This window comes from Coenobita brevimanus, chromosome 105, assembly GCF_032717465.1.
Source record: "Coenobita brevimanus isolate Jiangsu-jjx chromosome 105, ASM3271746v2, whole genome shotgun sequence".
NCBI lineage: Eukaryota > Metazoa > Arthropoda > Malacostraca > Decapoda > Coenobitidae > Coenobita > Coenobita brevimanus.
This window is the reverse complement of record NC_137058.1, coordinates 10191048-10203312: the sequence shown is the minus strand read 5'-3', so window position 1 is coordinate 10203312 and position 12265 is coordinate 10191048. Positions and strand designations below refer to the sequence as shown.

The following is a 12265-nucleotide window of genomic DNA, read 5'->3' as shown; positions in this document are numbered from 1 at the left end:
TTAAATCTCTCCATGGATGCAGGTTTCCCACATGGACGTATACCCATGGACATATTTTTCACAATGAGCCTATTTTCCCCATAAACCTGTTATCCGACGTGGTTATATCACCCACTGATGCGTGCAGTTGAAACGCAGACCTCTTAACCAACAGAGGTATTGCACGATGAACCTTTTGTAACCCACTAGCTCTATATACCTACTTCAGCATGATTCCAGAATAATATTCCCTGTGGACCGATTTTCCGCACACTGATCTATTCCCAACTCGAACGTATTCACTCAAGTGACCTAATCCCAGAGGCCTGTTTTCCCACAATCCGTCCATCCACCTACACACCCACCCATCAACGCACATACCCACAGGCTTAGTATGTCTCAAAAGTAGGACGACATGAACCCGTCTTTTGCCTTGTCCTACAGGTAGCCCCACCACCCATCCCACTTAATGCACGAACCCCACTCCACCCCACTTAACCAGCCCAACAACCCTTTCCCTCCCTCTCGCCCACCCATTTCACCTAATCTGCCTGTGAAACCACTAGCCTACACTAACCAGTCCATCCACCCAGTCAGTAAACCTACCAACCCTACCATGCTCCACAAGTCAGATAACTCGCAATTCAACACACACACACACACACACACACACACACACACACACAGAGGCGAGGTGGATTTCCTTACACGAAAGATGAGTCTCACCGCTTAAGTCAGTCTGTCGTTAGAAAATAATACTCATTACAGGGAGGTTGCCAGGCCGTAGATAATGGGCTTCATTCCGGCTACATACACATTATTTTATGCGATACGAGTAAATAACGTGCTCGAGCTAAACAGGGAATTTCTCTTTTGGCTGATGACGGAGTTTATTTATCTCAGGATAACTTCTCGTCGGACAAAATGACAGACGGGTTTTATTCTGGGCAACGCCAGTTGACTTTGTCAAATTATTAGGCAGGCCGCGCAGCTTCTGTTAAATGCCTTATGTTCGCATTATTTTTTTCTGGTGGTTGACACCTGGAGATTTTTTGCAAACCAATGAGTATTTTTCTCATTAGCTGGATATCCCTCTCTGGGCAGAGAGGCAAATTATTTTCTTAAGCACAACTTTTTGTTAAATCATCGGCATTTATCTCCTAATTCATCATTCCTCCGACAGCAATCCTTAAAAAAAAAAAAAAAAAAAAAAAAAAACTTTATTACAAAGCAAGGCAAGTTCTAGTGACTGATCGAAGAAATATGCACACTATGGCCTGTTTTCAATGGAGTGCAGGAATCCAGGGTTTCTCATCCCTTGCATTTCCCTGCGCCAGTCTGCCTCCACCTCATTTCTCCAAAATTCACAGGTGCTCACCATACACGCTCTCTCTCTCTCTCTCTCTCTCTCTCTCTCTCTCTCTCTCTCTGTAACAAATGAATGCTTCGAACTTGTTCACTCTTTGTGTTCGCTGATTCAAACCTACGGTACAGGAAGTCATGGAGTGGAATCCAAGAAACATATTTAAGTCGCTTGCTTGGTATTGTATGAGAAAAAAAAGTTACTAAATAATAAATGTGATATGTTCGTGCTATCAGAGTCAAACCTTCATTACAAGCCCAAAGCTGATGAGATATCTTTCGACAGAAATGCATCGAAGGCAACTTCTGTGCTCGTGAATGCGACGCTGCCACATACACGGGTTGGCTGGAGGAGGGTGGCTAACAACTCCTGGCTGCAATAGTACATGTGAATCGTCTGTGACAGTACCATGGGCCAGGAGAGTACAGCCGGGACATCTCCGAGGAATCGTGCTCTTCCGCAGCCGAGAATGTTCAAGAGGATCAAGGAGCTGAAGTGCAAGAGGATGGTGACAGTTTCCTGAGAGAAGAAGTGCATCAGGAAGAGGACCAAGACCTTCCAGGAGTGGACTGTGTGGGGGAACAAGGACGTCGTCAGAAGCGGGATAGAAAAAGACCTGGTAAGTTCAAGGATTATTTTGTGTATAGTTCGATGTTTCATTAGGATTAAAGTTCATGTTTGATTATATTGTGATAGTTTTGTCGGGACGACAAAGAACTAGGAAGGGGGTAGTGTTAAGAGCCGAGATTTGCCAGTTAGGTAGCCCAGATGTTTTTCAATGTGTCCCGATGTTTACGGTAGCTAGCTCCGGTATGAGTCAGAGTTGCCAGTTTGCCAGCTGTTTGTGAGCCTAGTTATTTCGTAACTTATGCATTAATTTTTCTGCTCATATTCTTTATAATGTTTTATTTATGTGATTGCTTGTTAAATTATGTGATTTAAGTCAGTATGCTAAATAATTTATAGTGTTATGTACTGTAAGAAAACTGGCATGTTTTGGTTGTCTCCGAGTTGGTAACTGTGCTCTCTCTCTCTCTCTCTCTCTCTCTCTCTCTCTCTCCAGAATACACCGAAACTGTTGTTCTCGTAAAATGTAGATAATTCTCGAACAATGCAAGTCGGTTTTCAGTTCAGTCTGAGTGTAGTGCAGTGTCAGGGCAGTTTGTATATTTTCAGTAGGCTACTTGTGAAAACAGTGATGTGTTGTCAAGCATTAAGTGTAATAACAGTGAAGTGTTGTCAAGCATTAAGTGTAATAGCAGTGAGTAAAATTTGAATAGCTGCAGTCCTTGTGAGAACAGTGAAGTGAAGTTGGAAAGCATTAAGTGGAATTATTTGGAAAATAAAGACAGTGAATTTTAAGAAGTCAGTGTTTATTTTTGCCTCAGCTGATCTTGTGTGCTGTATACCGAAAGGCTGACCACAGGAAGGAGAACAACTCAGTGGGCAACGTCCTTCCTATACTGGACTACTGTTGTTGGACCCTGTGGCAGTGTGGGGTGGAGGACGTAACATTACGTTATTTACTTGTTCATTTCGAGAAAACAACTTCAGTTATAAATACGCACCCTCTAGCATCTTTGTAGAACAAACGAAGCTTCAACCCTGGCAAGGTGTGGCGTTAGTTTCAAATACACAGCAAGTATGCTGGGAATATGTGGGAGGTTTGGTGGCTAAGGCGACTGGTTTGTTTACCATTTTGAAGATCTCGCGCCTTCCTGCATCACAGAATCAGATAACATGAATCAACGCCATTGACATCTAACGTGGAAGCCACGTCTGACTGATTGATTGATTGAATGTATTAAAGTCTGGTGACGCAACTGCCAAGGTCATATGCCGCCGGACAACAAGGTAAAAACCGCAGCAAAATAAAAAGTGCATATTCAAAATGGATTTAATATCTGATAGTAGGAATAAAACATTGAAAAATAATAAAAGAATAGTTTATAAAATATCAATTACTTATAAAAGTGCAGGAAGGCCCGCCTCCTGAAGAAAGACACGTCTGAAAACAGTCCTCACTCTGCCTCATCTTAAGCTTCCTTGGTATAAAGGGAGAGTTACAGGGTGTGAGGGGGTTGGACAAAAAAGCGACTGAGCCGGGGGAAAGATGGGAGGAAAGTGGCAAGATGTTGGATGGAAAAGGTGTAAGAAAGCAAAAACAGGGTGGAAGGACGAAAAATCTGACTGAATTTGCATGTAGGTTCAACTATTTTATCAGTCTATCATAACTATCAACCTGGCAGTTATTTTCACAGAAAGAGGAATCCACAAGAAATAATGGCGACATTTTTTTGTGAGTTAATGGAACATATTTCTAACATTTGCTTGACATTTTCAGGTACTAAGCTTAGTACAGTGACGAATAGAAACGCCAATGAAGAGAAGGTGAACCAAATTATTTCAGGAAGAAGCCAGTAGTTGGGATGTAATTTACTCGTGTGCCCAGCCTCGTGAGATCCTCAAAATAAACCCCAGTAAGATTGCTCTACTGACGTATTTTATTCTCGCAACTGCCAGCCTTATATAATCCTCTTGAGAACAACACCCAAGTCTGGAAGGGCTATGTTCCATGAATCGCTCATTCTTACCCAGCTTGAGTATTTCATTTTTTTAAGTGATCAGAGTATTTTTATAACCATATGACATTACAAACAATGTCTGTTCATGTTCTGTAATCTATTAAATCTTATACAAATTTAGTTATTTTATACATGCTTCCTTATGGCAAGTGTATTCAGCTTAAGACAGACTTTATCGTCATAAAAGGAGTAGATATAGCCTTGATTAACTTCTTCACAAGCAGAGGACTCGATTAAACACAGTACACCCACGCACCAAAGTTTCTGTATCCCCCTCGGTGGAAGGAAGTGGAAGTCAGGGTTAGAGAAAGGGCAGGCGAACGGACAACCGTGAGTGGTAGTTTGGAACTGAAGTACGAGGCGAATAGTGAGAAACCTAATGAAAATGGAATCGAAACATTTTCATGCTATTCACCTGCAAAACATTATGCGTTCGTAACATACATAGCATATACAGTATTTTAACATAGACTACTATGTTCTCATGGTGTCCTGTGAACCTGACCCATTTGTTTCGGATCCTCATGATAACAAATAAAGCACCGAGCCAGTGGTATATCAGCTGCAACTGGTCATTATCACAGCAGTGATAATTTTTCTGAGTGTTACTCCTGGATTGTCTATAGGTATACTATAGAATGATTGTGAATTTAATGCTGATTCCCACAGTAGCTGTGCGGACGGTTACAAACGTTGCAGTTATATTATATGGACGAATACTCCACATTGTGATGGACAGCGGAGAGCATTGGCCAATAATTTACTATAACCAGATGAAATTAGATGCAAACAACACAAAATATTATGAGACAACGTAGATATAGCTGTGATATCCTGCTCCGCCTTGTTATCCAGGCCTTAACTGTTACTTCACCTCATACGTGCATTATTTTCCTTAAGTCTCTGCCTCTTTTATTACTTTTATTTCCCCGTATCCTCGTACTGCGAGCAGTCATATTCCTTAGACTTCGTCCACACGAGCGGGCGGTGCTCGACGGGCAAACAATGATACAAAATCACATTCCATTTCACACATTTAGAAGGTGGCTGGCGTGCACGAGCGTAGATGACGTCATAAGCAGGAAAACCACTAGCAAACTATCTATAACACCCTTGCCTGTTGTTGAGGCAATGCTTGCCGTGTGGACAACAGAACAAGTGTGCCTGGTAGTGACCAATGGCAGCCAGAAACTGCTCGATTTGGTAACACTGCTAAAGAAGCAAGGGATATACGCTCAGCAGGCATTGCCCGTCAGGCATTACCCTCTCGTGTGGACGAGCACTTAGGTGGTTTCTAGTCATCCGGTCCTATAACGCCTGCTGTATTACATTATTCCTCCCATCATCACTCCCACACAAACAACATCAGCACAAGACTGCTGAATCGTTTATTACCATTACTGGCGCTGCCACTACTAATCCCCCTTTTTCCATTGTGTCTAATTTCCTTCACAATACTACTACTGTTACTCCACTATAAATCTGTATAATAATACATGACTCTCCTTATGGCTGTGTATCTGCTAACCATATTGTCCCTCTCCCACCGTCGACAACTCGTCACTTACCCCGCACCGCTACCCCAGTTACACCCCCCCCCCTCACTCCCACCCACCATGGACTCTACTCCTCCCCCACTCCGACACCACATTACCCTTCACCACATCCTTGGGCCAACAGGCCTATTGTTTACCCTTTCCCGGTGAATATGCGTGGTTTGCATTAATAATAATAATAATAATAATAATAATGAAAAAAGGAATATGGGAGCCGAATGCTAATCGCCAGCCAGAATATGCTGTTTGCCAAGTCCAAAATTTAGGCCATATTTTGATACCATGAAGTTTTTATGTTGATACTTCAAGCCGTTCATGAGCTATAATGGTGCTAAAGGCAGGCGATAAAAACTAGTTGACCTTTGGCAGTTATTTTGGTGACCTTGATCCTGACTCCGAGTGGCCATTTGCGAACTCGTTCAAGATTTTGGCCATATTTTGATACGCTGAAGGTTTCATGTTGATAGCTCAAGCCGTTCATGAGATATAATAGGAACACACACACACACACACACACACACACACACACACACACACACACACACACAGAAGCAGGCAAAAACATTATCGCTCTGCCTTCTAAAGGTGGGGAATAATAATACTATAACAACAAGAACATAGATGTGTACTGTAGTGTTCCTAACATTACACTTAAGAACTGTAGACCCAAACGTGCCTATATTACAGAGCACTGATATATTAACCACAGAACCGACCACAGACCGTTGTTGTCATAACCACTGGACCTTCCCTATAGCAGTTCACCATGGTAATACATCCCATTGTAGTCCTTTGTGCGATCACTACACATGTTTGGGAAAAAATAACAGTGCACACCATGCCTACAAACCACTAAAATACGCATGTGACTTTTCAAAGACATCCATCAAGTTAGCGGACAAACAAACATACGACTGGACACAGACTGAGGCCGAATGTCTGGCATCGGTATGTGACGACCTGGCAAAACTGTTACCATCCTGCTTTGCAGGTGTCACCATAGTTATATCAATAATAATAATTATTATTATTATAATAATACTAATAATAATAATAGTAGTAGTAGTAGTAGTAGTAATCACATTTTAATATGCATGATACAGAGGAGGACATCTTCCTGATAAAACACGTGAAAACAGCTGTGACATATGAAACCAACCAGTGCCATAATATGCTGTAATGTTAGAGTTATAGTAATACTAAATTAATGTTTCACAGCAGCTCAACCTTCTGTCATGGCAAACATTCTGCACTGCGTCGACACATGCTATTACAGTGTTTGTCCTCCTCTGTGCCGTGCCTAATGTCATGTGATGATGATGATGATGATTATTGATATAACTATGGTGACACCTGCAAAGCAGGATGGTAACAGTTTTGCCAGGTCGTCACATACCGATGCCAGACATTCGGCCTCAGTCTGTCCAGTCGTATGTTTGTTTGTCCGCTAACTTGATGGATGTCTTTGAAACGTCACATGCGTATTTTAGTGGTTTGTAGGCATGGTGTGCACTGTTATTTTTTCCCAAACATGTATAGTGATCGCACAAAGGACTACAATGGGATGTATTACCATGGTGAAGTGCTATAGGGAAGGTGCAGTGGTTATAATAAGAACGGTCTGTGGTCGGTTCTGTGGTTAATATATCAGTGCTCTGTAATATAGGCACGTTTGGGTCTACAGTTTTTAAGTGTAATGTTAGAAACACTACAGTACACATCTATGTTCTTGTTGTTATAGTATTATTATTCCCCACCTTTAGAAGGCAGAGCGATAATGTTTTTGCCTGCTTCTGTGTGTGTGTGTGTGTGTGTGTGTGTGTGTGTGTGTGTGTGTGTGTGTGTGTTCCTATTATATCTCATGAACGGCTTGAGCTATCAACATGAAACCTTCAGCGTATCAAAATATGGCCAAAATCTTGAACGAGTTCGCAAATGGCCACTCGGAGTCAGGATCAAGGTCACCAAAATAACTGCCAAAGGTCAACTAGTTTTTATCGCCTGCCTTTAGCACCATTATAGCTCATGAACGGCTTGAAGTATCAACATAAAAACTTCATGGTATCAAAATATGGCCTAAATTTTGGACTTGGCAAACAGCATATTCTGGCTGGCGATTAGCATTCGGCTCCCATATTCCTTTTTTTTCATTATTATTATTATTATTATTAATGCCAACGGCCATACCACGTTGAGTACACCGCTTCCCGTTCGATCAGCGAAGTTAAGCAACGTTGGGTCTGGTTAGTACTTGGATGGGTGACCGCCTGGGAACACCAGATGCTGTTGGCATCCCTACGTCAAGTGGGGTTGGTGGAGGATTAGTGCCCCTCCCTGTAAAACAATTAACTCTAAGCCCTTGGCCACCCCGTTTGGGATACATGGTGTCTGGCAATGAATGAATGAATGATTAATGCAAACCACGCATATTCACCGGGAAAGGGTAAACAATAGGCCTGTTGGCCCAAGGATGTGGTGAAGGGTAATGTGGTGTCGGAGTGGGGGAGGAGTAGAGTCCATGGTGGGTGGGAGTGAGGGGGGGGGGTGTAACTGGGGTAGCGGTGCGGGGTAAGTGACGAGTTGTCGACGGTGGGAGAGGGACAATATGGTTAGCAGATACACAGCCATAAGGAGAGTCATGTATTATTATACAGATTTATAGTGGAGTAACAGTAGTAGTATTGTGAAGGAAATTAGACACAATGGAAAAAGGGGGATTAGTAGTGGCAGCGCCAGTAATGGTAATAAACGATTCAGCAGTCTTGTGCTGATGTTGTTTGTGTGGGAGTGATGATGGGAGGAATAATGTAATACAGCAGGCGTTATAGGACCGGATGACTAGAAACCACCTAAGTGCTCGTCCACACGAGAGGGTAATGCCTGACGGGCAATGCCTGCTGAGCGTATATCCCTTGCTTCTTTAGCAGTGTTACCAAATCGAGCAGTTTCTGGCGGCCATTGGTCACTACCAGGCACACTTGTTCTGTTGTCCACACGGCAAGCATTGCCTCAACAACAGGCAAGGGTGTTATAGATAGTTTGCTAGTGGTTTTCCAAGCTTGCGACGTCATCTACGCTCGTGCACGCCAGCCACCTTCTAAATGTGTGAAATGGAATGTGATTTGGTATCATTGTTTGCCCGTCGAGCACCGCCCGCTCGTGTGGACGAAGTCTAAGGAATATGACTGCTCGCAGTACGAGGATACGGGGAAATAAAAGTAATAAAAGAGGCAGAGACTGAAGGAAAATAATGCACGTATGAGGTGAAGTAACAGTTAAGGCCTGGATAACAAGGCGGAGCAGGATATCACAGCTATATCTACGTTGTCTCATAATATTTTGTGTTGTTTGCATCTAATTTCATCTGGTTATAGTAAATTATTGGCCAATGCTCTCCGCTGTCCATCGCAATGTGGAGTATTCGTCCATACAATATAACTGCAACATTTGTAACCGTCCGCACAGCTACTGTGAGAATCAGCATTAAATTCACAATCATTCTATAGCATACCTATAGACAATCCAGGAATAACACTCAGAAAAGTTATCACTGCAGTGATAATGACCAGTTGCAGCTGATATACCACTGGCTCGGTGCTTTATTTGTTATCATGAGGATCCGAAACAAATGGGTCAGGTTCACAGGACACCATGAGAACATAGTAGTCTATGTTAAAATACTGTATATGCTATGTATGTTACGAACGCATAATGTTTTGCAGGTGAATAGCATGAAAATGTTTCGATTCCATTTTCATTAGGTTTCTCACTATTCGCCTCGTACTTCAGTTCCAAACTACCACTCACGGTTGTCCGTTCGCCTGCCTCTTCCACTTCCTTCCACCGAAGGAGGTACAGAAACTTTGGTGCGTGGGTGTACAAGCTTCTGAAGATAGCAAAATTCTTTATTATATGAAACATCAGATTGCAGGGGTTGATATAGGCCTACAGTAAAATAACTTTCATAAATCTTCCCACTCCAGCACTTCCTTCTAACCTTTCACTTCTTTGCACCACCACCACCACCACCACCACCACAATATGCGAGGAGCCTGTGTCGGAGCCTGTGACAAACGACCCAATACATCACCGTGCAGCAGGTAGTGTAAGCGGCGGTGCTGGGCACTAGGTGGATAATTGGATGCCGATTTTCTGAGTGACCCTCAATAGTGGATGATGTTATTAAAGAATAATTAAAAACGAAATTGATTCCAACCACCTAAGTCCAACACATCTCCATTAACCTGAACAAACTGTTTCCTGGTAGCCAACCTGATAAATATAAGGTTAAATGTACGTGTGTGTGTGTGTGTGTGTGTGTGTGTGTGTGTGTGAACTTTCGTCTATGATGGCTTATTTAGAATTGGGGTGGTCTCTCCTAAGGAGTCTAGGGTAGGGTAGGCGTATAGTCTCGCCATATTCACTTCGCCAAAAGAATTTTATGTTATTTTTCCGCGGAATTATTCTTAGAAGCAGTTGGATTATCGGTTCACTCTACTTGTCTCTTCCTAACCCTACTTTTCTCTATATTTTAAATATTTTGCTTTTCATAGCCCACATTTCCTCCCTCTCAGTCCTCCTGCATTAACCACTGTCAGTTTTACCTCCCATTACCCATTTCTCTTTCCCAATATTTTTACCTCTTGTGTTTGTGTGTACCATCGTAGCGTGTCGCTGCATTTTCACCCATTCCCCTTCTCCACAATACGCTGATTATTTCTCTCTCTCTCTCTCTCTCTCTCTCTCTCCCTCTCACTGTATGTGGTCTTCTTGTGGATTCTCAGCATTTTACAAGCCATTTTACTCCTATTCATATATATCCATGTCCTTCCCTTACGTGGGAAAGAGGCAACTCTGAAGGACGGAGAGAATACAGGGAGACTGAGGCATAAGTAGTAGAGGTGGCAGTGAGTGGGGTGTGGTTGTTTGAGGGAAATGAGTTGAGGTGTGAGAGGTCTTGGGAGAAGGGGAGAGGGTATAACGAGATTGATGTTTGGATATTTTAGGTAGTTGATGTAGGGCTGGATAGGGATATGGAAAGTGCGATGGTACAAGAAGTGTGGGTAGAAGAAAAGAGGGTGGACGGCAGCTGAGGTTTATGATTATTCACTTTGGCGAGGTAGGATTGGCTTGAACTGAGAGGAGTGGTTGAGACGAATATGAAGAGGAAGAAGGGGAATCGCTTGAGGGTAGTGGGATAGTGTGAGAAGTTCATGCAACTTTCCATCAGGTCACATAAATGTCAAGTTTATTTATTTTGTATTCCTATTGAACACATGTTTTGAACTGGGAACGATCAATGCAATACAGTTACTCTGCTTGTAAGTTTGATTTAACGATTAAATAAATAGGCGGTAAAAACCATCATCAGGGAGGAGTTACGCTGGTGGACGGAGGTGAGCAGCAAGAGAAGGGTGGTTGTTGGGAGCACTGAGGTGATGAAGTTTCAAGTGTAAAAGGACTAGTGGGGGTAAAGTCACTGATGGTAACTTTCTATCCCGTTCAGTGCGAGGGTCTGTCCTAAGCTGAAACAAATGATCTTGCAGCAGCACTGACAAAGTGAAAGGCATTAAATGAGGAAATGTTGGGAGCAACTCCAACATGCTTAAAGTTTTGGGTGATTTGTGGGAAATGCAATCCTTTGTCATATATCATCATTGACCTCTCTTAAAAGGAATAAGCTCAAAGGCAATGGTGAGAATAAATAAAACAATGAAACTGACATCATACTCAATGGGTTACGTGTGAAAGTGGAGTTCAGAGAGGGAAATCATAGAGCTTCAAGTGTTTGGGTTTGATATTACATCATTGACACAATAAGCCTAGGCAAGTGACCATGTAAACTCATAATTATCCAGTGCTTTATGCAGTTGTTCACAGAGTATCAGTAACCCGTTATTTATCATACCATCTTTTGTTTACTATATTTGCGACCTTCAGATGATTTCGCTTCACTTAGGAGAGGCCTCTTATACTGAATGAGTTAGAGGGTGGCTTTAATTTTAATTCTCATTATCTGTGTACTTTGTACACTGGACATAAGCTAGGAAACCGGTTCCAGAGGTCCAATAGCCCACCTGCAACTCATCATGACAGAATTAGTTCCGTGCATCCCTTACATGTCAACCGACACTTGATCCCCCCGTCTCTTTTATGATGCCCTTGGGATCTCGTATTCAGATCTGATGTTGAGCTATAAGTAGAAGAGCTTTTTTATAACGTGTCATTTGGACCACAAGGAAGAAAAATGAGCATTGTGATATGGAATTCAGATCTAGAAATTGTTCCATCCAACAGTCGGGATAGAATCTGAGAACCAACACCCACCCATGCCACCTGTGTATCCACCCCAGCACGGCAAATCGCAAAGAGATTATTAACCTGCTCATTAGCACCTGCCGCCAGACTGGCAAAATGCTACCCATAACCGTAAGCGCATCACAGCCTTCATGCCAGCAGTGCACAACGGAGGATTCCAACCCATCTTCCCAGCACGTCTTCCTGACCACTTTTCCCCACACCATTCGCTCCAGCCTCTACTTTCCCCCTTCCCCTTTAACCCTCCCCACTCCCTCACCTTTCCAAACCATTATCCTCGCCTTTCCTGCCTTCTCCCGCGTCCATAGGTAAACACTGGACCATTTTACCAGGATTATATGCATATAATATTGTAAAGTGCGGCTGAATGTGCTACGTACTGCTCGCTCTGTACTTTTTTTTTTTTTTTTTGGGGGGGGCTTATGTGAAAGACTGTTGTTGTGTCATTCACTGGGAGTTCGATT

At 42.7% G+C, this 12265-nt stretch overlaps 1 non-coding gene across 1 annotated transcript; it reads left to right on the top strand.

Moving 5' to 3' along the window:
- The first annotated feature begins 7656 nt into the window (after positions 1-7656).
- Positions 7657-7775, top strand: LOC145416381 (5S ribosomal RNA). The gene has a single exon (XR_013900271.1). It is a non-coding gene; the product is annotated as a 5S ribosomal RNA (ribosomal RNA).
- Positions 7776-12265: the final 4490 nt, after the last annotated feature.